Genomic DNA, 23,722 nt, shown 5'->3' with positions numbered 1-23,722 from the left:
AAGCAGTGACCTAACATTTAGAGCTAAGAACATCTGTACATACGAGCCTTCATTCATGTGACTAGTATAAAGGATACGTCTAAGGAGTGAGATTACTTTAAAATAATATATTTGAAGGAGTCAAGTAAAGTTAAAAATATGTATTTTGTTAAGTTACAGTTTTTTGGCAAAATCACTAGTAGCCCCTTGATTTGCCAAAGCACTATGTTAAACGTGCTGTTCTTCCTAAATTGATTAATTTAACAGTCTTAGTCTTATGACTAAATACAGCATTAGAAACTTAATTCCCGGTACAGCTGAATGCCTAATTAGCCAGAATTAACTTTTTAACCATTAGCCTCCCTTTATTATGGAACTATTATTTGTCATATGACACAAAAGCAGGTATTGAGAGGTTGATGCCATGGAAATTGAAAAGTCTTAGTGTTGTTTGTATGTGGTTAAACTTTTTTACCTTTAAGGTCTGCATATGTCAATAGTCATGACAACCTCCGATGTGTACAACTACTGCTGGACTAAAGTTCTCCAGGAATGGAACCGGTCAATGGTTTCATGTTGTTAACTAAATAACTCCATATCAACGTGTTTCGTAATATCTTTGTTTTTCGTTTGCTTGTTTTTAATGTGCTACAAGATTCTGTTTACATTTTTAAACATATTTATAGTAGTTTGTTTCTTAGTCATCAACTATTGCTACACTGTGTTGTCTATCTCCGTATTCACTAGTTACTGAAACATCCAACCTCACATCCTGTTACCGGACCCTCATGCATTAAAGGCTCAGCTCGTGATCTGTGACCACCCAAAGACACCCAGCCAAATATTTGCAATACTATTATTATGACTTATTTATATCCCTTCCATATTGCATGCGGAGTATTTCACGGTATATAATATGCCAAACTCAAATGGAGACAAACCCCCTCCGTAAGGTAACTATGTCCCCGCAGGCTTACAGCCTATATTACTGTGCATTATTAGTGGTTAAAAAGTATCATGACCTCAGTGATCCCCCATACTAAGATTATCTGGTCAAGGACGACATTGGGAGCACGGAAAAAAAAAAATGAGAAAAAATAGGTGTATATTTATTGGCTGTGCACACCACTTACACATAACGTTTGGCATTCCTTCAGGGAACGCTTTTGCAGGGGATTTATAGGTCAGATAGGCTCAGCAGTTTCTGCATATTGGCCACCCTACCCTAACAAAGCTAGCGTGTGTTTGTACAGCTGTGCTTGTGGCTGTGTGAGTTGCAGGAATCCCACAAGCCTTTACACCCCCTTCGCCAATGCACTAGTTTATGAATGCAGACAGAAAGAAACTGTAAAGAAACTATCCGGATTGCAGGTTAAAAGCTCAGAACTCAAGCCCTGTTTATTTTTGTTCTTCAATACCCTGCTGTTACAGTGAGTAAGTCTTTTTTTTTCTTTCCCTTTTTACCTGTTTGCATATGACGACACTAAGGAAAATAAAAATGTGACCAGTTTTGTTGTCTTTTTTTTTTTCTTAGTGTATTACGGACGCACACCTGTTTTTGGAATTAAAGCCAAGTTAAATTTATTTATAATAGGGACACGTGATTATATTACGTACTTTGTCATGATTAACAGAAGCAGACCTAGACTTTTTACGTAGATATTTAAATCATGGCTTTAAAAGAATTATTTGCAAAAATATATTTGCTTTTTGAACAATAAAATGTGTTTGATGAATGATTACTGGTAATTCTTGCTAAGAGCCCGCATTCCATTTTTAAGGGACATAATATAATAATAATTACCCACTAAAACAATAACAGTCAAATTTGTATTGTTCTAGCCATATGCTAAATAATTATGTTATGCAATCAAGCATTAAATTCTCCAACTGCTGAACGGAACGAAGGTGATGTCCAGACTGTGAAAGCACAAAAATATTCCTCCACAGAAGATCACAGCAGAAAAAAATGTATTATCCAGGAAGGATTTCTGCTCCACACGGCTTTAGGAACAAATAGTATTGTCAGAGTTTGTGTTCAACAAATAAAGTTAGTAGACTCAAAATATTAAAGGCACTGTGAGTCATTGGAATTAAATTAAGGTGGCTGGCTACTCGTCAGGGAAATATTATTTTGTTAAAAACAATAAAATGGGTAAATCTCATAAATGACAAGTTAAACAATATGCTTATATATATTGTTCAATGTCTTATTTTCCTGCTACGCAGGTTATAAAAATATGTGCTTTTTGTATCAGGGAAATGCCTTTTTCTTTTTATAGGCAGAGTGGACACAGAGTGGGCCTGGTGGGCTGCTGTGGGCCGCTGCGGGCCATAAAAGACTGGACAAGTTGAGATTGACCATATAGAGATGAAGTGAGAGTAAAACTTAATTTAGGAAGAGCAACCAGGCTTTTTTAAAAAACAAAAACGAAGAAAAGAAAAGTGTTTATCTGCTTACAGTCTTGGCGGACGAGCTCCACTGTGGTCTGGGTCTTCTGACCCCCAACTGAGATTCTTGCAGAAGACTTTTAGCAGGGGAGGGTGGCAGAGCTCAGTAGTATCTAGGGGTCTCAAATAATACCCGATTTAAAGCTAATTTCTGTCCTTATGTCTGTAAGGTTAGAGTGTGGGATGAGGGACCCAACTGTAAGTGGTTTTTACGAATGTCAAATGTAATGAAGACTCGGCAGGTGGTTTTGTTATGATTCAATATTTGTCTACAAATCATAGCATTGCCCAAAATGTAATGGTTTGTCCCCCTTCAACATACGAAGACATTTTGGACAATGCTATGCTTCTGACTTTGTGGGAACAGTTTGGGGAAGGTCCTTTTCTTTTCCAGCATGACTGTGCCCCAGTGCACAAAGCAAGGTCCATAACGACATGGTTGGATAAGTTTGGTGTGGAAGAACTTGACCGGCCACACAGAGCCCTGATCCCACCTGCATTGAACACCTTTGGGATGAACTGGAATGGAGATTGGGAGCCAGGACTTCTCATCCAATGTCAGTGCCTGACATCACAAACTGGATGAATGGGCAGACATTCCCACAGAAACTCTTCAAAATCTTCTAGAAAGCCAGAAGAGTGGCAATTTAGTTTCTGCTGAGGCAGTTGGAATTAGGTGGTCTCTATGTGAGCAATAGATATTTACACATGTCTTTTGTTTTCAACCTGTAATAAACCTATACCAGTTTACCAATAACTGGCACCTGAGTTTTATTGGTACATACACCTCATTAGCATAACAACAAAATATCAAAAACTACAAATGAATGTCTACATATTTAGAATGCAATCTGATAAAAGTCCCAGTAGGTTTAATGGTCAGGTGTCCCAATGCTTTTGTCTATATGTTGTACACATGTATATTTATATACTGATTAGGCAATATTTACGCAATAAATCTGAATTCAGATTTTTACAAACTACCCTTTTCTTTTTGGAGCAATTTACGGAATCCCTCTGAACAAAGTTTGGACCATGAAAAATAAAGAAAATCTCAAGACATAACTTAATTACAGATGGCTTTAAGACATCCCAGCTACCAGCATTTATATATTACACACAAACACAAAAAGAATGCTTGCTTGTTCATTTAGGTTTTCTACCAGCACTACCTGGCATAGATAGGTGACCACTCTTACTCCAGATGCTGCAGAAATGCAACTCCAATCCTCCTATATGCTCCAGCGCAAGGAAAGGTAATATTAGTATGCAACTTCTATACATTTGTATTTTTTCTTGCTCTGCTATACCTGCCCACCTTATCACACTGTGTTTGGGAAACAGTCCAAATCACCCAGTTTCACCCTGTGACTAATCAAAGTCTATAGAGGAACAAACTTCATTAGCATTGCCATAAAGCATCCCCCCCATGCCCCCCTCAGCCCCTGCTATGCTCTCCTCCTCAGCTGCTGCCTTGCTCCGCCTCAGCCCCTGCCATGTTTCCCTCAGCCCCTGCCATGCTCCCCATCAACTCACATGCTGCACTTCTCACACAGCTGCCTGGGACCTTACAAAGTTACGTGAGTGTCTGGGTGCCCATGCTGGCCAGCCTGCATAACCAATGGCTCATATCTGGGGAAAAACTCAATTTCTTTTCTCCATAATACAAGTGCACATAAGTGAGACCTTATTTCACACATTCAATAACATTTCCAAGACACAGCCATTTAGATCAAAAACAGGATACAGAAGGTATGTGGTTACATTGTATTTCATGTCCATTACATTTCATGATAATATGCTCACCATTATTTTCTATAGAGAAGACCACCAGGGGACAGTTTATTACAGAGTGATATCTATATATTGCGAAGGGTCAACCCTGTTACACTTCTCTTGCTAGAAGGACTGAGTTAGCCTTTATAATCGTTAATGAAGTGAGATTACATTTTCTCTTTCTTTCCCTTACAACTCACCCCCAACTAATTGTTTATTGAATCCACCCCAATACAACATCAAAACAGATTACAGGAGCAACAGCGGCAATATTTGTTTTTGATTAAAATCAGACCCAGACTGGCCATCAGGCACATCAGTCAAATGCCCAGTGAGCAGGTGACATGAAACCCATCCCAATCACTCTTAAGGCTGCTCAGTCATTGCATTTTACAACTCTTTTGTGCGCATTATAAAACACCAAAATTATGGACATTGTGGTGTGAGATCACACAATACTTTGGGGTCTTTCCGTACGATTTGGGCACTTACTTTCCATCTCTAAGGATTCGCTACCCCTCCCGATATTTACCCCCCGACTTCTCCTGAGTTCTTTTTTCCACCTTTGGTTTAATGTGTGTGTTATTTCACTTCACTAATCTGGCACCAGCATTCCCCAAGTCCAGTGCACAGAATTCCAATAATTGTTCCATACAATTTGGAACGATGGATTTGTTTAAGTATCATGACATATTTTTCCTATTCATATAATTGTTATGTGTTAGCTTTTAAATCATCCACCTTTTTTTTTTTCTTCATACAAACAGCATGCGTTGTAGGGATACAGATTAGCGTTCCATAAAACTGAGTGGGAACAATGCTCCTCTTCAGCACCAGCTGTACAGTTTTACATAACACTTAATACAGAACTGAGTGAGATTAAATCCAGTCTGTCAGTGCATTGTGGCCTACCCTTTAAGCAGGAAATGTTGTTTTTGGAACAGCCATTGCCATTTTACTGTCTACTGACAGAAATTAATAGTGAAGGCCTTACAGAACAATTTATCAACAGCCTTTTGAATTCACACTTTTTCAGACTTTCTATCTGTAGACTACAGGGCCTGTCTCTCTGTATCAGAATGTCAGCAGAATGTAGAAACTGACCAGGGCAGACCCCTGGGAGAAACTGATTTTAGATATGCGTGGTAAGGTTGATCTCCTTCAGGGACCGGTCTTGAAAGGAGCTGAAAGAGCCCAGATCAGTCTTCTGACTGATCACATTGGTAAAGTAAACACAGATGCAGCAAAAAAACAGACCAGCCCTGAAAAAGGAAGTGTGCCAAAAACATTACAATTAGCACATAGTAAGACAAAGTGCTAGTGCGGGCTCTTAGAAATAAACAAAAATCTTTCGAGCATAATGACGGGATCTAAAGCATCAGGTTGAAATGACAGTACAATCAAGAACGGCATTTCTGCACAAATTCAATAGCATTCCTGACAGTTATTTTTTTATGTTCTCGTTTTCCAATGCCTACGTACGATCTTGCCTGCATTAAAAATAATAATTATTATTATTACTATTACATTTTTATCAAATATGCTGGAAGGCTATTAATTATGTGACATCTAAGCTCATCTGACTCTCTAGTATTAGGCTATGACCTCTTCTGCTCCTTTGAAATAAATCTCCCACTTGGTTAAATTATTATATGTATTTAAATGTTTCTATCATATCCCTGCTCTATTTCTTCCTCCTCCAACCTAGAGATCAGAAAAGAGAGTTGTGCATCACCTGAAGCTCAAATATCTCTGATTCTTCTCACATGACCACCAATTCCTGGAGCTTGCATACGAGTGTATATTCTTTTTTCTCTGTAGTATGTTTAGCATGATGTTTCACAATGCATCATAATTCAATTCAGTAATTTATTGGGTTCCTTCCCAAGCTATGTTTGATTAAGAGAAACAACAAGTCCCAAACTTTATTGGGTAAATATTCTGTGGTTAACAGAAAGTGCACCAAGAAAGCAAAAGTGTTTTGGAGTTGATTGTCTTTAAAACTTTACCTGATCATGGACCCTGGAGAATACAAGTTGAATAAATATGCTGAGCATGTCAAAATCAAATTGTTCTTTAAAAATACTTTCAGACTAATATGGATGTCACATTTCATAGAACAAAGTTAACATCCTTAATATGTTTTCTTTGCAAATTGTGTTGAGATTTTTAAAAGGAAAAACATCAAAAGCTAATCTGACTATATCACTTTCTCAACACCAGTCTTCAAGTACCCCCAACAGTGCATGTCCCAAGAGCTCATGACATAATCATGGGGGATCAATCGGTGTATGTCATTAGAACTAGTGCTAATTACAGAGCCACCTGTTCTTATTTGGGTTGGAACTAGGGGATAAGAAGAAGTACCTTCGCTGTCCACAATAATAACCTTCACATTAATTTCATTATAGATATACATAATGTAAATGGTTCCACCATTCAGTTTAAGTAAAAAAGTATAGTATAATATAAATAAAACAGAAGGTTTATTTTTATACTTACTTTGCTCAGTTTTTCCCTGATGGCATCTTTTTATTAAGTAACACATGACAAAATATCAGAAGATACTTTTGATTATTATGTTGCTCTAAATGAAATAAACACTAATGCACAACATTCTCGGCAATTAAGATATTATATGCCTTTGGCATTTGTAGGATTGGATTTTAATTGACAAGTAACTATTTCCTACGCAATGTGAAATGTAAATGTTTTAAAGAGTCTTTTTTTCTTTTTTTTTTTTAAATCTTGTATTATTCCAGTATTTTATTAAAACTAGAATGTTGAAGACATGAAATATATATTTTATGTCTTTATTTAGCGTTTTTATTCATTATCACTGAAAAACATTTAATTATAATTTCTCACTGTGTTTTTAATTTACGTCGTTGCTGAGAAATGATAGATTGATCAGTAGATAGGACAGGCATAAATGTATGATCTCTTTAATTTACAGACTTAAGCTTACTGTTATAATGCCCTTTGTAGACCAAAAATAGACAGGTATTTCCTTACATGTTTTATCCTTTTGGAGCAATCTTGTGTATCCTACAATGCGTTGTTGAGTAACATGGGTGAGCCCCAATCAAAGCAGTGTTTGTATAGTCTGTTTCTTTGACACCTGATGAATAATGCATTCCTAAGGGTTGTAGGCTCTAGGGGGTTTAGAGTAACGCAATTCCTTTTCTGCTCATGTATTTTTTAAATTAGCAGTGAAAGAATATTTTCCCAATTCCATAAGCCATGCTGAAATGATCAAAGATGTAGAATATATGGCACGGCTTGCAGTCTACTTCCAGTGCCACCAGATGATTTTTTTTTTACATATTTCATATATGATCCTATAATATATTTGAAATTAAACGTTCTAATTCTAAAGTAAAGAAATTATGCATTATAAAAACCTCTCAGTTAGGTAAGTTATTATACCACATATACTTTGATGATGTTACCTGGCTCTATATTGATGAATCACCCTCCATATTTTGGGAGTAAAAGGTAGACAAAGAAGCACAAACGTGGCCCAGGGTGTAAATGCTGTCTAAAGCCCTTGCTATATAGACAGGTTTTTTTTTTTAGAAAATTGAAAATAAAACAGAGAATAGGGGTGCAGGGTAAGTTGCCCCATTCCTCCCTTGCCAGCCATGATCATATGTACATACCTGGGAACTTCCACGGGCTAGCCCCCAAAATGAATCAACACTCTCGTGCTCCTTATAGAACATAGGGAGTATGTCTGCCTTGAAGGACTAATAATACAAAGGGGTAGGGATACCCTCAAATACATTAAATTCCAAATAACCTTGGCAGCCATAATTCTCAAATGTTAACCCTCTAACAGCACTTTCCGCCTCTTAACAGATGGGCCATATAGATTTGGTAAACGTAGCATGACAGGCTGGATAATATTAATATAGTGATGTTATATATATATATAGTTTCCGGTTTTAATTGGAGAAAAACCATTATGGGGGCCTACAGACCACCTGTTGGACCACCAAGCCTTAATGCTGTTTACAAGAAGCCAGACTAAATCCTCTAAATTGATTTATTGCATTAACACATCAACCCTATTCGGAACTTGCCTAACTTTTTAGAGTACAGTACGGTACTTTACTTTATAGTAATTATTTACAGTGTTTTTGAGTCACTTCCGGACACATACAAGAAGAATGTTCTTATTTTTTATTAAGAAGACTTTTGCTTTTCATTTTACCCGTACTTGGTGCAGTTAACTTATAAAATCACCCTTTCTTCAGAGGAAGATGGATGTCCCAAACGTTTTCCCCACCTCTGCATATTAGTGAAAGCAAACTGCAGATTGACAGGTTATGTCAGCGTCGCTTTCTAAAAATAACAGTTGAATTGGTATTGCAAGTACACAAAGCCTCTCGAATGGTCTGCCGTATCGCATTACACCAGCAAAGCAACACAGATAATACTTTCACATTTGTTCATAAGAAAAATAGACCAGCTATCATTAAGGAAAAATAATTCACATGATAAGGAAGTATGATGAAGAAGAAAAATATGCATTAGTGGAGTTAGAGAGTAAAAATTGCTTACATAAAGTATGACCTGGGCCTGTGGCCATTGCACCTGGCCGTAGTAGTTAAATGCCTGCCAAGACTACTCTCGGAATCTTATAATTTACCACTTTTTTAATGCCAATGAAGGAAATTAGTTTTGTCTAACTAATTGTTATGAACTTATTAAAGGCAAATTTGTTTTATTTAACCAAAGAGCGCTTTAGTGAGTTCATTCATATATTTAAATAGATGTTTTTTTAAACAATATAACGTTTTTATGTGGAGCATAGAGTAATGTAAAAAAATAACAACAGTTTGTGTTTTTCTGTAAACCGTACCCAACTGACATATAACAAATTTAACAAAGTACAGGAGGAAAGTTTATTTCAAAGGAGGGGGAGAAATGTTGGAGCAAAAGGACACCATCGAAAACTAGAAGGTCAGAGGTTTAGATGTAATGTAGGGAAGTTTTCTTTTATTGAGAGCTTCATAGATCAATGGAACAGCCTCCCATTAGAAGTGGTAGAGGCTAATACAGTCAGAGAATTTAAACACGCATGGGATGGGCATAAAGCTATCCTAAATCTAAGATGAGCCAATGGAATGATTAAGGTCTGAGTCTTTAGATCAGGAACAATAGGCAGGCCCGTTGGTCCAAATGGTTCTTATCAGCCGTCAAAATCTATGTTTTGTTGGCAGTACCAACATGTTGCACACACTTCAGCGAAAATGACTTTTTAAATACGTTTGCTATCCGCTAACATCCAGTTGTAACCTGGCAGCATTACAGAAATATAATAAAATGGCACTTACACAAGACTTAGGAGTTATTTCTCACAGCAAATCAAAAGTCCCTTGATACAAGGTGCCTGGTTAGCAAGGTAGTATTCTGCCTAATACCACATGCAAAGTCACAGCTGTACGCTAAGCTTCCAGTCAATGTAAATCACATAACCAGGTGGATGCAATACAGGAAAGGTTTTATAATAATGCTGAAAATAATGAAATCATAATACGCTGCCCTCGGTTTAAACTCACAGGTATGCGGTGGTCTCTCTCACGGCTTCAGTACATAAAAGACTTCTCAACACGAGGTGTGGTAGTGGTAGACCTGCTAGTCCGGAATACAGGGACTGTTCTATTGTTTTTTTACAGACTGTTAAATAGTTTCTAAAGGTTAAATCATTGTTATTATTCCAATATTGTATTTATCTTATGCCAGCGTTTTACATAGCACGTTACACTGTACATGGGATATGGAAAATCACTGTCACTGTCTGGATACGCACAGCTGTACGATACATTTTTATACTCAGCAGCATCCGCTAGAGCAGCAGTTTGCGTAAGACCCTATTGGCACCCACCCCACGGGGCAAAAATCGGTGGGGCAGATGACCAGTTTGGGTTTGGGAACAGCATGAAAAGGAAGTGAGCCCACTTCCTGCTCCATACATCCAAGGGGAAGTAGCTTCTGGTGGGTTTTCTATACATGTATTTAAATTATACATTTAGATCTTGTATTTTTATTGTGTTAAATGGATCAACGACCTTTTATTATCATTTAGGACAAATCTCTGATCATTTCCTGCATGTATCCTGTTTACAAAACACTTTTATGTATTTTTTATGTACTTTATATATATAAATGTACTTATATATATATATATATTTAATGTTATCATTGTTGCACTCATGAACTTGCCCGTTGCATTATTTTTTACAATGTGCCCAATTGCTTGGGTACTCCGCCTACTGATGATCCACTGTACATATAGTCAACTTTCCATTGTGATAAAAAAATAAAACTTTAGTTTGAAAAAAGCATTAAATGTAATATTAATACAAGCAGCGATAGTAGGCAAAAATGTATATTAGGATGAAATCTGTCTTATTTAAAATGATATGGGTTTTTTTCAGCATAGTTTTATGAACAATGTTTATCCATGTAAGAACCCTTAATAGTCTGACGTTTGTGACCTCTGTCTTAGGACATAGTTGTTTATTTTTTTGAAACATTGTGATAGTTCATCTTGAGTATCAAGCTTATATCAAGCTTACTTTGCTCACTATCTTTCCTAAACTTTTCCTTTTCTTCCGTCTTTAGTGGTCTTTCAGAAACAAAAACAAAAAAGAGTAGATAAGTTGTATGTAAGTTAAGGATCATAATTGTAATGAAATTTAGACTGAAGACAGAAACTTTCATATGTTTATTTGCAGTTATTTACATTCTGATATTAAAATTGTAATTATACTTTAACCAATCTGAAACTGTTTTATAATATTTTTTATGTACGAAAATCCGGCTTGCCTGGGCATTCTTTCCAATGCCTGACTACTTTAGGTAAAGTGGGAATTCTGGACATTCTTTAATACTTTGCCTGGCAACATATACAATGCCTTCACAGGTCTAGGGAAAGTATTAAAATGTCTTTTCAAATACAAAAAGGCTTGTTAAACATGGTAAAGTTAAATAAACAGAAATGGGTGTATTTTAAGTAACCTTTTTTCAAAATCAATACAGGAGAAAAAAACCAGTATTGAAAGTATTTCAAGAGGAAAAACTGAAATGTGTCTATTTTTCATTGTTTACTATAATTTGGATATTTTTATACAAAAGTACTAGGATAGCTTTATGTTTTAAAATATAGAAGTAAGGAATACAAATTAAAACACTTTTTCCTTTTGTTTGGCTAAAATCAATAATTGAGTTAATTAAGAAAAAGAAACATTCTTCAAAATATATTTATTGAAACTATAATGCATCGGTGTCACACTAGTATCCATCTGTCACATCATTGGTTTGTGGCCCATAGACCTTAAGCAGCTACTTCATCTTCATGTATATGTTATAGTTCCATCTGATATTAATTATATGTAAACAAAAAAAAATATTTAATAAAATTGCTAAGTTTAGAAAAGCAATGAAAGCGTGTATGATTTTTTTTTAATCCTCTAGATATTACATGGATACACTGACACTAGTTGGTTAATATCAAGTTAACATGTGTGTTACTAGCAATAATTTTCCGACTCGACTGGCTTTCCTTTTAAGAACAGGCAGTGGAACAGAAAATGGTTAATATCCGATAGGAAATACATTTATAGAACAGTTACAAATTTATATAATATTTTTTATCTTTTTCAAAATTATCTCCCTCTGGCTTGAACAAAAACATAGATGTTGTAAAATTGTCATAATCTCCCAGCTATTCTCTAGATTATAAACTCGTTTATATGCCCTGTTTACCCGTTGTACAGCGCTACGGAACATGATGGCGCTATATAAAACAGTTAATAAACAATAATTATAATAATAATATTCAATGAAATCATTTTAAAGAACTGACTATAGAGAAGGGTTCTCAGCATAAACACCCATCATTATTTTACAGAACTATTACAAAGTTTGTAGTTTGGTGACTGCTATCTTACTTTAGTAAATAAACCTCAAGACATCTTAAAAACATTGAATTATAAAGCATTTCTGTATCCGACTGCTCTAGACCCTTCTGTCGATCGCAGTTTTGTTGTGGATTTTCGTTGCTGGATCATGCATACCAGAAGGGTAATAAAATGATACAAATTTTAAAAATAACACATCAGGACTTCAGTCGATCTCAATGTTTTTCTGGAAACCATTAAAAGTCTTTTATTTTTTTGTGGCCATCCCTCAATGCGTGTATTGTAGACTAAGTAAACGTGGGTACCTATGGAGACAGGAATACTTAAGAGACCATCTTGGTGTCATTACATGGCCATCCATTAACTTCAGTAGTCATTCTGTCATCATCAGACATCATCACCCTCTTAAAATCATCAGCAGAGGTGATCAATTGTACAGAATGTTCATTGGAACACGGAAAAAAAGATTAGCAGGAAGACCTCGCACAAAATAAATCCAAAATCAAATGCTGGTAAAGAAGGGTTTGTGATAAACTAAGTTAGGGGTAAGATTCGCTAACAAAATGATCACACGTAGAGTCAACTCCGTAATCTAATCTAAAAAACATACATAGTACAAAGCACAAAACATTTACATTGACTTCCTCTTACAAATATATCTCAATTAGGTTATAACTCTTCTCTGGTTCTCCACGACCTACCTGTCGCCATCCTTCTACTAAAATAATGATTTCTAAAATATAATCTAATATTCATAACCTTCCTCATTACAATGCAGAACAACTGGAAAAACATTTAAGAAGTACAAGAATTAGCATACGTTACAGTCCATCAGCAATTGTCAAAGATTTTTATTCAGCATTTCCTTTCTCCTCCTTTTGTAATTTAATTTATACATATGAAAAATATGAAAGTACTGTCAACACATATATTACATTTAAATTGATGATACGCATTATGGAGCCAAAGTCTAAATAATCTTGTTTAAAGCAGAAAGACAAACAAGTAATTTAGGATTGTACTAAATCAATGTCAAATTTATAATAGTTTGGTTTAAGTGAGGATAAAAATTGGCTTTGCAATTTTCATAAGGTCATAATTCTGTACCTGATTAAATAGATTCATGAGCGTAACTATGATTGTGTAAGTGTGTTATAAACCCTACACCGTGTTGGCCAGACAAGGCACCAGAAATGTCTCTTATTAATACATAACCATTAAACTTCACATTTACTACAGATTTAAAATATTTTTCAGATTTCGCATCACATTCTATTTTCGTATTCTAACAATTGAATAAAGGGGTAGAGGCATATCAACTGTTCTCCACTGATGAGGCCTATGAAGGCCCCCACATCTGGGGCTGTTGGTTCCCTCTTATTTCGGTTTTGGACTGAGGCAGGATCTTGGATTTCTTTCCTCCGTAACGACACAAGAGAGCTAAAACTTGAAATGCTTTCAAGCAGGGACATATCGTGGGTCAGACTATGAAGCAGATGTCCATTCTTAGTTGAGCATCTCAAATTTGTTTTGTATGAAATTGAGCAATTATTCATGGAAAAAGAAAAACAATGAACATAATAAATAAACAACAAAATTAAACAACTGGAGAAAGTCTGAAAGTATCCTTTTAGCAGGGATAGACTGTGACAAAATGTGGTGATGGCACTTTAAAGCTAGGTGCCAATAACTCACTTATGTGTTTGGCCTCCTGCTGATGACACGTAGAAGCTCCATACACAGGTCATCTGAGTGGCATCTATTTAACTCTGCCTGGTGCGAGGCGTTCTCATGCACTGACCCACCGGGCATTTGCTTAGTGTGTCTAATAGTTAGCTGAAGGCTGTCTGTTAGAATTCTGTTGGAAAGGAATGTCTGGGGTGCTTTACTACAGAGATGATATTTAGACTTTTTGTTGGGGCTTTGAGAGAAAATAAAGCCACACGTCACAAGGGAGAGCTGGAGAAGAACAGAAACAGATTCTATTACTTCTTCCCATGCTGAGTTATACTTTCTATTATATTGTATATATTATATGAGATAATTCTGCAGCTTCAACAGAGAATGTGCAGTCTTGATATCCTGATGAGTTTAGCATTTTTACTAGTGTTTCACTCAAAAGGTTTGTAGTCAGTGGAGGCTAATAAGGGGGGCAGGGTGGCTATTGCTCTCTGGGCTGCACTGTTTTAAAGATTTTGGGCCGCTGATTGATGCTTCAATGTGTTTTACTTGCAAATCTACATATTATCACTGGGATGTCTAGAGTAGCAAGGGCTTTAGGAATAATTTGTACTATGTGTTTACACGTGGGTTTTTAGGCATTCCATTCCTGGTAATGTGTTTTGGATAGTGTGTATTGGGCATGACTTCTTCATTTTCTCCTTGTAACAGTAACTCTCCAGTCGTTTGGGAGGATGCTGGGTGCCATACCCTGTTCTGAATGCACTTTATTTTCACTATTATTTATGTTTTTATAGATAGTAACATTAATTAATAGATTAATGCAGGTGAAATCATGCTTATGGTGTCAATAATTTATTTCTGTTTGTGGTGAAATGCTGCTCTCATGAATTTTTGTGATGAATAAAATGTATGAATTAATTTACCTATATGCAATTTCTGTGAGTGCTGTTTTAGAATCTACTTTATAAGGGTTAATTCCCTTTATTTTTGAATTACTTTATAATTTCTTTACTGACAGATGAGGCCTTGGCTTGGGCTAACCCCTTAGTGGAGGAGGACTTGTATTTGCTGGAGGACTATGGCGAGTTCCTCAAATCCTGCAGGTTAGTCTTTGACACTCCTGGTCAGAAAGACTCAGCTAGCACAGCCCTCATGGATCAAGCATCCCGTCCACTTAGTGCATATGTGGTGGAATTCCGCACCTTAGCCTCTGATACTGAGAGGAACAAGTCTGGTCTGATTACCGACTTTCAGAGAGGCCTGAATGATGCTTTAAGGACCGGCTTATCCTGTTGTACTGTCTCCATTGGATCATGAACGGTGTACCAGACCTCTGCTTGGCCTTGACCTTTGTTCATGCCTTATCCCTGTGTACTGACATCTGGAGCACTGCTCTGGTATACCCGACCTTGACTAAGATTCTTCCTTGTACTACTGCACTATTTTACTGCTGTTCCTTCGTCTTTTGCCCATCAGGTGATACCAGCTCTGCATTGCAGATCCATACCCTGGCTCCTCTGCCTGGCGTGACACTGGGTTTCTAGTCTTCGTTACTGTTGATTACCCCTGGCTGGGGATCACTGGCAAAGCTCATTTATATTGCACAGATCTAGAAATAAATAATTAAAACATTCATTAGCAGCAAATGCCATTAGTGTCAGCATCAAAAGGCCTCTGGGCATCTATGATCATATGGCCCCCACAGAGCTGTTTAAATCCACAGAAGAACTGTGGTTAGTTCTCCATCATAACTGGAACAACCTACCTCCCGTTTTCTTTAAAGTGTGTACTTACAACAAGTGAAGCCAAAGGCCGAAGGGTGGTCACATCAAATATTGATTTGATTTAGATTTGTCTTCTGTTCTCTTTAAATATATAAATAAATAACTAAAACTTTTTTAAAGCATTCTTACTTTACAGCATTGTTTCACACCTGCCTATAATGTTTGCATAATACTATATATATATATATATATATATATATATATATATATACTCATAAAAACAAGGAAAAACCTCAATGGACTTCATGTTTTATTTCCATCAATGTTCACAGCATCCTGCAGTAATGCCACACAATGTTAATTATTTTTGCAACATATCAGGCAAAACCTTTTCATCACCAAAACGTATTTTTTAGCAGAGACATTTCCATTTTGACATTATAAAAATATACAATGAAAATCTATAAGGCTTTGATTAAATGTTGATACAGCTGATTTCAACACAGTTGAAGCCAGTGACCATAAACGGAATCTAAACAACAGCTAGTAATTACAATGTCAAAGACATGTATACACCGTGTGTTATATTTCATTGTCTGGCATGCAAATAGAGTCTTGGTTTCCTTTACAGTATTTCCAAATTCTAGTGAATGCTAACCAGAGTTCTTTCGTTTATACAAAAGAACAAGGCTCAATCATGTTTGATAAGTTGCAAATTACGGGTAATGCCACAAGTGTTGTTACAGCTGCTATGAGTGGCCAGGAGGATGTAAAAAATAAAGGAAAAGCATGAATCAAGAGAAAAAAAAAAGTCAAACAATTGGAATGATATTGTGTAGAACTTCTCCGTCTTACTTGCTGAAGACAAAAATGTATACTATGAAATAATTCCAGTTCTGAGAACTCGCCACACACAAGGAAGTGTAGTGCAGGAATGTTTGGGAAATGGGGATAAACGCAGATAAAGGAGTTACCTAAATTCGCAAAATGTATGCACTCGTGACACTATAGACACAAACTTAATAGATTAACAATAATAAATACAGATAAATCATTTTTCTAAAAATGTATATTAAAGTCCATTTTGCATGGACTCCGGTGGCACATGATTTCTTTAGTTACGGGACATGTGTCTCATTTAACTGTTCCACTGGATGCTTTTACTGAGACCGGGAAGTATAAACAGGAAACCAGGAAACATACTTCCTCTACATGCTCAGCCGCGCGCCCGTTAAAATCACTAGAAGTTACAGAAGCCAATTGCATGTATGCTAGCACAACATCTGTGTTCACATGGCATATCTGCAATTGGATGCTGCTGCTCCAATGGATCTCCAAGGGTGCTCAACACTAATTGACTAGGATGAGTGTACTAATAAGTACTAACTAGTATGTGCAAGAGTGTACTAATAAGTATGTGCAAGAGGTGTAGTAGAAGCAACTGTGGCAGTTAAATGAGAAAAAAAGTCTCATTTTCTAACTCCAATAACTAAAGAAGTCCTCTACCAATTTGAATGCAATAAAATGCTTTGGAATTCAAGCAAAACAAACTCCGTCAGGCACGTAAAATGAAAATACGGCTGGAATGGATCTTTAAATAAATACATTCATTGCAAAGAGCTCCTAGCTCAGCAGTCCAGCTCAAAAAAAATGTCTCCATACCCAAGTTTTCAAGGCGTTTTCCCACAATTTAAGCAACTTGTATTTAAACCAAACATTTTATGTACATATTGGCAGGGTACCTGTGGTATTTCACTCCATGACCTGACACAGCAATGATTTTCAAAAATACGATGGGGTCACATATCTGTATAGTTATTTACTTGCAAATACAAATCACGGGGCAGGAGGTTATAGGGAAAGCAACCAGTGCTTCATTTGATCTATCTTTGGCTGTTCATGTCAGTCAACTGATGGTTAGCGCATTTCATATTTTGATACTTAGACATGCCAGATTGTGCACTTAATCCGCTTGTGTTCTGCATTCATCCAGTCATCATCATCATCATCCACTAACATTAGATGGCAGTGTTGTGGTTGTGGAGTAATAAGGCAGAGCAACGGTGTGCACACATTTATTTTTGTTTATTATATTTTATTTCTCAGATACCTTGCATCCCAGCTGGGTTTTTTTGCCTATTATTATTATGTATTAAATAAATCACATTTTAAAAAGTGCGTATATCAAAAACATACATACTTATAATTAAAATGATGATCCCATTATCTCTTTGAATGTAATTTTTTTTCCCAAAAGCTGAATTGCAACTTGAGCACCCCCTTTTTTTATGATCTTTTTTTTAACTTGGGATGAATATTTAATAAAACTATATATCTAATCTAAATCAGCAATATATTGGAATCATATTATTATTATTATTTATCAGTATAGATTGGTCACTTATTATTTAGTGATATTTCCCTGGCCAAATACATTTAAACCTTTTGAAAAGTAACTTTATATTTACTATCCATGAGAGGGCAGTCTAAAAATAATGAAGTAATCTTAATAATAAATCAATTTTATTGGTACAGTTTTTTCCTGTCCAAGAAATGTAGAATGGTTCATACATTAGTGTTAATGTTTCTAAGTCCCTAAACAAACTATTCATGATTTTCCTGGCAAAGATAATCATCAGCAGTGCTGACCAACTATGATTACTTTCTCCTGTTACCTACTGGACAATTTAGGTCAATATTTCATTATCTCATTTAATTATGCTTTGGCCAATTCATATAACCAAAACCTCTCATTTATATTATGTTTATATATTTGTTGCCAACTTTATTAGGGTAAGAAGCGCAGACAGTTTTTGTTTCTTGTATACATTGTACAGCCAATACACTGTTTCTTGCAGCATGCTTACACCTGTTTGGTAGGCCTCGTATTACACATTTGTATTATTTGAGCCTGTGACCAGCTTAGCGCACCTACATTTTTTCTTTTCCCTGTTTGCACATATTTGAGGTTGTTGGCTCCTCATCAGTCTGGTTGCAGCTTGCTGTCCAGGGGTTAATAGGGAGGAGGTTTAATTGCACCTCCCCCAACACATTAATAAGGTTTTGGTAGCAGTATAAACTGCTTTGTGTGCCCACTATGTAGGAGGTGAGAGTAGGTTCTCACCCTATTGAGAGTGTGCCTTGACGTGGCGGGTGAGCTTAATTATGCTTTGGCCAATTCATATAACCAAAACCTCTCATTTATATTATGTTTATATATTTGTTGCCAACTTTATTAGGGTAAGAAGCGCAGACAGTTTTTGTTTCTTGTATACATTGTACAGCCAATACACTGTTTCTTGCAGCATGCTTACACCTGTTTGGTAGGCCTCGTATTACACATTTGTATTATTTGAGCCTGAGACTAGCTTAGCGCACCGACATTTTTTCTTTTCAATATTTCATTAGAGCCCCAACATCTGATCTCCAAACGTTGCAAACTATCAATGGCTCTAGAAAAAGTTGAGCATTAACAGGACAATGAGCATCATCACAAACAGAGCTTATGGATGTCAATGATGTAGCAGACTGAAATTCTGTTAAGTGTGCTTTAAATTATTGTTTTATGTTTACATTATTTTTATTATTTGATTCTAGTACACAAATTGATTTAGTATAGTAAGTTTTATAGAGGCCTGCAAGTTATAAGTTTTCCATGCAATTTATACTCAAAAAGGTATATGCTTTCTTTTGAGTTTCTGTTTTATATAATAAACTCCTGGGTTTATTCACTAAGAAGTCCTCTAGATTGTAAGCTTGCGAGCAGGGCTCTCTCCACCGAATGTATCGGTTTGTCTTAGTCTGTCAATTCTCGTCTTGTCATACCACTTGAATATATGTATTGTATTAAGCTCTGCGTAAACTGTTGGCGCTATATAAATGAAAGATAATAATAATAAGAAGAAGTCAGTAGTCATTTGAGTTAAGTTCACAGAACTGATTGGAGTCAGTATCAGGCTGGAATAGTAAAACTGGCCCCTAACATGGACACCAGTGTTTGTCACCACGATTTGTGGTGTCCGTACCTCTAGCAGGGCTAGAATGTGAGCTGGCTATTGAGGGTGAGAGCCTGGATATGATGTCATATGCCATCGCTCAGCACTGAAACAGTTCATACCACCCAATTTCCACCACAGGGTCACCATGTTAACCCAAGAAAAGGAGATGGAAAAAGGTAAGAGATTGGGAGAAAGGAGAGAGATGATGAGAAAGCGTTTCTGTGTGTGGAAAGGCATGTGCATGTTTGGACAAGCATTTGTAAGGGCAAGCGTATGTTTAGATAGTCTATACATTACTATTTCTGTTTTGGGTCTAAAGGAAATATAATGATTGTGTCTAACTTAATTTAACCCAGTGGAACTATTTAGTATTGTTTAAAGTTAAAAATCATAATTTCCTTCACTGAGTCCCGCAACTTTAAACATGCCTGCCATGAGCCGTGTCCTATACTTGATCGTCTATGGCACTTTAAGTTACTGTTTTGTGAATAGTGTTTGCATTGCAAGGGTTCAAGCATTCAGTTTTTTCCCACTGTGTAAAAATGTACACAAAATATGTGTATAAAATGGCTTAGTTAATTTGTTTTTCTTTGTAGATATTTTTTCCACAATTCTTTTGTAAAGCTATTACAACAATGTTTATTAAAAATGATGAAACACATACAAATCCACAAATGAATGTCAACTATTATGTCCTCGCCTGCAATTCACAAAACAATAGTGTTTAAAAATATAAGCTCCCACTACATAGTTTATGGAAAACTATGTTTTAATTGAAAACAAATAAATATATGAATCCTATGGATTTCAAAGTGTGATCAGGTCTTTTGGTTTTACAAATTACACTGTGCAATGCCTTTGGGAAGCATGCTGCCCACAATCAAAACACTCTAGCAAAAATAAATTAAATGTAACCCTGCCCCATGTTAAGTTTCATCAAGTATATACGCAGCCAGGCATACATTATAAACAATGCATCTGAAATGAATGGTAGGCCTATGTTAAAAGACTAATAGCGGTAGCTTTTTAGACCCCTTTAAGAATGATCCAGAACAAAACTTGACTGTGCTCAGATATCACGTCTCTCTGAGAAAGATCCTCTGAATGACACAGTCCTTTAGTTCATATATGTAGCTGTATAATAAATTGTTCACACAGTGTTTTTGTTCTATGCAATACACACACACATGCAACATGGCGCACCTTTTACTTGTGTAAGAGTTGTTAAGTAGCTTGTGCAAAAATGCCTTTATACATATTCTGACAGTATTGGCCCAGTGCTTAGGGGCACCATTCCAGCCAGGGAGTTCAATAAAGACTCAGAAAAACATGAAGTATGTCTCTAAACAGTGTCCAGGTACAGGCACCAGTCAACATTCATAGATATATGGAGGCAGAAGTGAAAAACACAGACTACTCAACTACCCAATGCCAGCAGCCAACAAGAATGGCACCCAGCCACGAGAGTGCTGAAGTCATGGGGACTCCAGAAGAACTTATTATATCTTTAGATGATGTTTCTCAAGATGACAGTATACTGAAATGTAAAGAACAGTTTTGTACGCACTGCATTTGATATTTCCATATGATTAATAGCAATGTTAGTGATGCTTGCCTGCAATTTTCCCACAAATGGGATTTAGAGATGTCATGTCAGAATTAGTGTGCTATTATATACCACAGATCATCAAGCGAAGCTAAGCATATGTAATTCAGAATGATCTAATCCATCCATGTGAAAGCCAATGGGAATAAAGAATGTACCAAACAAATAATGCTATTAAAACACAAAAGGAATTTGTGATTCTGTTGTGAGTCATATAATCCGACGGCCTATTTTAAAACAAATACTCTTATTGCCCATTGAAACTGAAAGATTTAAGATGGTAAATTATATGAGACATCTACTTGCGATATTTACAATAACTGCAATTTGTTTTTAAGGCAGCCTATTTCTGTATATCTGAGATATAAACTTTCAGAGTTATTTATAAACGGTGTGTTTATGCTTATGATATCTTGCCAATGGTTTCTTGATTCCAGGGTTCTGATCCTAAGAAACAAGTTTTGTTACTTAAATGCCAAAGGTGAGAAGAATGTAAATCGCGAAAGGAAAGTCATGGGAAACTCTATGCAGCTGTGTTATCGGCTTGAGGACAAAAGCAAGATTACTCAGTGTATAGACATATGGGTTCAGTTAAAACCAAAGTCATTCTAGCTCATTCATTTCACAAGGATTGTTTAAAAAAAAAAAACAGCCGTTTTGTGTGGTTCTGCATTTATGATGCTAAAAGTTGATGCTTTCAAAATGTTCAGTAAGAGACCTGCAAGGAACAATCCAACACTTAGAATTATCATAAGGTATAGTCCTTTAAACCATTACATTGACTTGGACAACTGTCACGTATAGGTCCTGCAACAGACCATTCACGTCGGTTTGTGGTTGGTTGTTTCTGATTGGTTCTCATGATACCCATGCTCTAACATAATTGGATCTTATTTTAACTTTTAATTCCTTATGTGTGTTAATATACTTTAGCACAGTGTTGACCGTATGAATTATGCTGTTTTCTGGTTTCATTGACATTCTTTGTCCAAAGAATTTATATATCCCTGGAATTCAAATAAGAATTCAAATAAAACTCAAATGCATAGCAATAACTCATATTTTACCAACAATTGTGACTATATTTTTTAACTTTATTTGTGTTACAAAAATATCCAGGAACACAAATCAGTTGGATAGAGAATAATTTTATCAGCTCATCTCCTTCTTCCTATCACCGTATATATTGTAGAACTAACAGTACTGACGTAACAAGCAGTTCTAGCACTGTCCTGACTTGCCCATGAATGTACCCATTGCAGACCTTTTAATATTGAAAATGGACCCATAATTGGTATAAGACCATCATCCAAAAAATTCTTACCTTCTATAAAAAAAAGATCTATGCATAATGGTTTATCAGAAGTTACAAACTAAAGAGATCAATGTTCGGAGTGTTCATTGTGTATATTAGTAGTTTGTGGCGATTAGCAGTGAATGGTAACATATTTTGCAGATGTAATATATTTGGAAGGTTTTACTGCTCCTTCTGTTTTCTATTCTTATTTAGGTTCTAAGATAAAAATAAAACTACCTGCTCCTAAATTTTAATAATAATAATACTTTAAATAAATATATTGTTATATATAAAACATTAAAAAATGTTTACTAAAGATAATAAAGATTGGGTTTTTGTATTGTTTAAAAAAAAATGTTTTGTATTAATGGGATAAGAATCCTATCGACTACTATATAAAAAGACTGTAAAATATTCCCAAAGTAACAAATTTTAGTTCAACATTTATTGTGGAGGGGTAGATAAATATAGGGCGTGCCACGTTTTACTTCCAGAAACTGAGTAATAAATCTGTATAAAACAATAGTAGTACAGGCAAACATCCAAAATATGTTTTATTACTTTAAACATTCTTGAAAACTTTGAGTAATAGAACATGCAAAGATATTTATGCTGAATGCTTTTTTATCACATTTTTTCAAATTCCTGCAGCTCCTGCTATTTTGTTTTAACAAAAAAAAATCTGAACTTTTTTTTACATGTAAAGGGAATCTTTTTACTAAAGGCTGAGCTTGCACAAGTTTGGATTATCATCTGCTTCAATATTCAGTAAAAATTATGCTGTAACGATATTAAATCCAACAGAATGTATATGGTTGTGACCTTCTTGAATGTCACAAGCCAATCCGCTGCCCACACACTGAGGTAGAACTATATTGGTTGTGGGATACTGTTCGGGTGGCAGAAAAGAGGAATAACTTTTCAGCAGCAGAGGTTAATAAAGAAGGAGAATTTAAACATGAATGGTGTAAGGAAATGGCTATTCTTAATATAAGACACAACCTGTGATAGTGGCTTCATTAAAGGATGGAGATAGCCATGTAAAGGATATGATTAGTTGTGCAAAAGGCTAACCACTGACAAAGGTGGGACTAGCCCTAGATAACATTGAATTGGTTGGGAATGAGAGGGCAACAGAGCAGAAATGAGCAAAGCTAAACACTCCTGCCCCAGAGAAAGAGTAGAGTGACCCAGAGACTCCAGGTCAAACCCAAAGACATTTAGTAGACTCAGATGCAACTGAATATTCATGCAGAGCTCCATTAAGCTGTGAAACT

Source organism: Spea bombifrons, chromosome 5, assembly GCF_027358695.1.
Source record: "Spea bombifrons isolate aSpeBom1 chromosome 5, aSpeBom1.2.pri, whole genome shotgun sequence".
Classification (NCBI taxonomy): Eukaryota; Metazoa; Chordata; class Amphibia; order Anura; family Pelobatidae; genus Spea; species Spea bombifrons.
The sequence above is the reverse complement of the archived record's forward strand: the minus strand, read 5'-3'. Positions refer to the sequence as shown.